A 4901-nucleotide genomic window follows, 5' to 3' on the forward strand; every position below is an offset into this window, starting at 1 on the left:
TTCCTTTCTGGAAGCTCTAAGGGGGGGTTCGTTTTCTTGCCTCTTCCTCTTCAGAAGAGGTATCTGCATTCATTCTTTGGTTCAGGCCATTTTCAAAGTCAATAATGGCTAGTCTCGTGTTTTTCACACGATAACATTCTGACTCTCCTTCTTGCACTTTTGAGGACCCTTGTAATTACATTGGGCACACAAGGTAATGCAGGATAATTTTCCTTTTTTTTTTTTCATCAGAAAACTTTATTTCCATTTGGTCCAAGGCTTGTTAGGGTAGTTAAGAAAGCTGCCTAGTGGCTAGAGGGAGAGGCTTAGGTAGAAGCCCTGTTATTTTGCAAGGGGCCCTTCAGAAGTCGCTGGTTTCAGAAGGCTCTTAGTCGTGCTTGAGAGTGAGCCTTTTGAAGAGATACTTGCCCAGCCCAGCCTCCGGGCTGGCCAGCCTGTGGAGGTTGGTCAGGTGGTCACCCATCTTCTTGATGAGCTTCACTTCCTCATCTAGGAAGTGACTCTCCAGGAAGTCACAGAGATGGGGGTCCGTGCGGGCAGAACCCAGGGCATGAAGATCCAAAAGGGCCTGGTTTAGCTTTTTCTCCAGGGCCATGGCGGCTTTCATGGCATCCGGGGTTTTACCCTACTCATCTTCAGCTGGCTTCTTGATGTCCTGGAAGAGAGCGTGGCCGCCACGCTGGTTTTGCATCTTCAGGAGACACTCGTAACCCTCACACTTCTCCTCGGCCAATTTATGGAAGAAGTGGCTCACGCCTTCCAGAGCCACATCATCACTGTCGAAATAGAAGCCCAGAGAGAGGTAGGTGTAGGAGGCCTGCAGGTACAAATTGACCAGGCTGTTGACGGCTGCCCCTACGTCGGTGGAATAAATCTGATGAATCTGGGAGCTCATGGTTGATCGGCAAGAAGGAGCTAACCACAAAAACGGTGCTGGCAGGTCCCAGAAGCAGGAGATGGCCGAGAAGATGGTCCTGGAGGTTGCAAGTGGAGAGGAAATAGGAGGGCGGTCGGAGGCTGGAAGAAAGAGTCCCCGGATCTGTTCCATCCAAACACTGTTGAAGCAAGAGACAGACCCGCAGGACCGCTGAACTGCAATTCAGGATAATTTTCCTATCATAAGGTCATCTAATTAGCAACCTTAACTCAACTTGCAGCCTTAATTCCCTGCTGCTATGGAAGGATACATGTTCACAGATTCCAGGGATTCGAGCATGGACATTTTGGAGTTATCACTATTTTGCCTACCCCAGGACCTGAGAACAGTGACCACTTCTGGGACTATACAGGGATGTTCCCAATTCCAGAGGAGCTGGAATGCTAGTAATTTATCTGGAGAGGACAGATGTGGCTTCTTTATAATACCCCCTTGACAGTACTTCAGTTTACTGTAACCTGAAGGAAAACTTGCTATGTTAGTTTAGTACCTGAATTAAACCTGAGAAGCAATAAGATTCCTAACTGCTTAATTCCTTTACCTCTTTCCCTTCATTTTGAGGTGTTTGCTGCTCCTGCTTCTGCATCAGTGCGTTTGTTCTTTTTTCCTTTTGTTTTGTTTGTTTGTTTGCTTTTAATTTTTTGAGATGGAGTTTTGCTCTGTCGCCCAGGCTGGAGTACAGTGGTGTGTGATCTCGGCTCACTGCAACCTCTGCCTCCCAGATTCAAGGGGATTCTCCTGCCTCAGCCTCCCGAGTAGTTGGGAACACAGGCGCCCACCACCATACCCAGCTAGTTTTTTTTATCTCTAGTAGAGATGGGGTTTCACTATGTTGGCCAGACTGGTCTCGAACTCCCGACCTCAGGTGATTCACCCCCCCCCCCAGGCATCCCAAAGTGCTGACATTACAGGCATGAGCCACCACATGCAGCCCGTGGTTTTGCTCTTTTACAGAGTCCTTCATTCACTGATACAGCTATAGCCTTTGCAGATAGAGAGGGGTCTTCTTCTTATGCAGACCAAGTGCTCTGTTCTTGGCACACCTGCTGAGAAAGTTTTACCATCCCCCAGATCCCCTGCTATAACACGTTTCTCCTCATCAACTACTCATTGACAAAAAGTTTGAGTTAGCAACACTTACTATGTGCATGTCACACGGATACACATACACAGAATTGACTCTGGCAGTTTACATGGAAAAAGAAACGAGAATACAGCTTGGCTTATAATAGAAACTCTATGCAAAATTCAGTAGTAGAGTTAATTTGAGGATAATAGAAGAATTGCTTCTATAATTAAATAAAATCGTACTGTTCAGGAATATCAGTTCTTTTCTAAGGTCTCAAATGCACATTTTCATGACCAATTATATATTTCTCTCCTAAACTTAATCTTCCCTCCTGATTTCATGGCATTTAGTAGTATCCAACCCAGAATTTGAAAACATCAGAAAAAAAATGATCATCCAAAGTGAAGATAATATGAATCAAAATGAAGGAGATTACTAATGAACAAGAGTGATCTAGAGAGTTGATATGTGTTATTAGAGAACTAAGCCCGAACGCAAGTGCAAATCTTCGAACTTCTAAGTCCAGAAATTTTACTCTTTAAGGTAGAGACATTCTGGCTTGTTGTATCTTGGAGGAATGGGCAAAACTTAAGGCTAAGGTGGCTGTTCACATAGGAGAATCCCTCATTGTTGTCAAAGGACAGGGTTAGTCTCCTGTTTAGGAGGACACTTCCTGTATTTGGTCTACCTGGCATTATGTAAAGGTATGGCCTCATAACAGGCTCTCAGCAAATATTTACTTGCTGCTTGACAAGTGTTTTTTCTTCAGTATAATATATTTTTTTAACCTGGTTTCAACCTAGGTGACAACCTCCACAATGGTTGGTTCATGAGAAAATGGTATCAAAAGAATGAGTGCAGAGCGAGGAGGGTTTGGGGTTGGATTAGGAGTGGAAATTTTGCGTGGCTTTGGACATGTAAATACAGGGAAAGGCAGCTGAGAGACCCACAATTATTGTGGCATTTTCAAGGCAATATAATGAGCTTCTTTCATCTGAATGGAGCTGCTTATGTAATGTGGGCGTGGGTGTTGAGTTGGGGGAATGAAGAGGGAGCACGTTCATGCCTTTCTCCAAGCAGACCTATAAGAACATTCCTGTCACCCCCTACCTCTCTCTTCTCTTTTCATTCTACCCACTAAGAGGAAAGACAGGAAGCAGCAAAGTCCACTTCAAATCACACTAAGTAAAAAGCCAAGTATCCTTGTGTACTTAGCATGTTATTTAAATACGTTGCTGCTGATGGTGACATACCCTGAAAAAGTTACATAATCTGATTGTGAAACGCACAACAAAGAAAGACAATATCTTCACTGGCAATTGTCTATAAGTTGCACACTGTAGGGACCAAGGGAAAACATTCCCTTCACCCTCTGAAGGTTTGCTGAAAATCACAGACAAAAGGCAGATGCAAATTTATTTGATCATAATTTTACATGAATGTGGGAGCATTCACAATGAAAACTCAAAGATACAGAAGAAACTGTCCATTTTTCTTTTTTTTTTTTTTTTTTTTTTGTGAGACGGAGTCTGGCTCTGTCGCCCAGGCTGGAGTGCAGTGGCCGGATCTCAGCTCACTGCAAGCTCCGCCTCCCGGGTTTACGCCATTCTCCTGCCTCAGCCTCCCGAGTAGCTGGGACTACAGGCGCCCGCCACGTCGCCCGGCTAATTTTTTGTATTTTTTTTAGTAGAGACGGGGTTTTAACGTGTTAGCCAGGATAGTCTCGATCTCCTGACCTCGTGATCCGCCCATCTCGGCCTCCCAAAGTGCTGGGATTACAGGCTTGAGCCACCGCGCCCGGCCAACTGTCCTTTTTTCTGCTGAGGTTCAACAAAGTACAGATAGTTGTGTAGAAATGTGTTTGGACAAAAACGGTGGGGAAACCTGGTAAGGCCTGTCTGTCTAGATTCTTCTTGGCCTCTGAGCGTGCATTCCTTCCTTCTGGGTATGGGGCAGGTCCGTCTCTGGAGTGGGGGTGTCTCATGACAGTCAAACAAGGTAGATTAGGTAGTTTGTCTTTATGGCCAGTTTCTACACAGAAAGGCAGGGAGAAAGTTAGAGTAATAATTTTAGGTTTTATGGCTGGCTTTGGGAGAAAGGGTTTCTGACTTCTAATTCATTTTGGGGAAGAGGGATTCTAGTTTCTGTAGCTAGCCTTGGGGGAGAATGAGAAGCCAGCAATAGGAGGGCAGGAGAAAGTCAGAGATAACTGCTTCTGAGACCTTCATTTTGGGGTATCATTTTCTGAGACCCTACAACACCTATCTTTTCCTTTGCTCAGAGTTGAAAACCAACTTGCCCATCAGCTTCAGAATTCACAAAAATGGGCACAGCAACTGAAAGACAGGTGTCATTATTCTTTTAAAATCCAAAGAAGGCCAATCTCAATGACTTTTATAAAGCTGTATTTCCTGAGTTAATAGAAAGAAAACTTTAGTATTAGACATTTAATGGTGTCATGCTTTATTTTCTCTTATCCAATTAAGGTTTATTTCATAGCTTATCTTTCTTGTCTGTGTCCTTATTTTTGGAAGTTTTAAGTTTGTAGTACCTTTATCCTGACTACAGATCAAAACCAGTTAAACGCCCTTTAGCAAAGAAGAACATATTGAGAAATCACAAACCATTGCTGTGTTTACATTTCTATTATAAGAGTTAAATATTTGTTTTAAGTAAGGGATTATTGCTACTCTTAGTTGCTTCCTAATGAAGGTTGTTTAGTAAAGCCACTTCAAAGCTGTGAGAACATGAAAATTTTGTATCTTTCTCTCTTCATATTTTATAGCAGGAATCAAAGTTCAGTCAGTGCTCCAACTTGCAGAGACCTCCAACTTAGGTTAATAAAGAACTAGTCTTTTGTGTGGATTTTGTCTTTGTTGGGCAATATTTAAGGGA

The 4901-nt window shown here is 43.5% G+C and overlaps 1 pseudogene; it reads right to left on the bottom strand.

Annotated features, from left to right (window-relative positions):
* Window positions 1–213: 213 nt before the first annotated feature.
* LOC103231767 (ferritin light chain pseudogene) lies at window positions 214–1081 on the bottom strand (annotated as a pseudogene).
* Between the last annotated feature and the right edge of the window lie 3820 nt (window positions 1082–4901).

Source organism: Chlorocebus sabaeus, chromosome X (assembly GCF_047675955.1).
Source record: "Chlorocebus sabaeus isolate Y175 chromosome X, mChlSab1.0.hap1, whole genome shotgun sequence".
Lineage (NCBI taxonomy): Eukaryota > Metazoa > Chordata > Mammalia > Primates > Cercopithecidae > Chlorocebus > Chlorocebus sabaeus.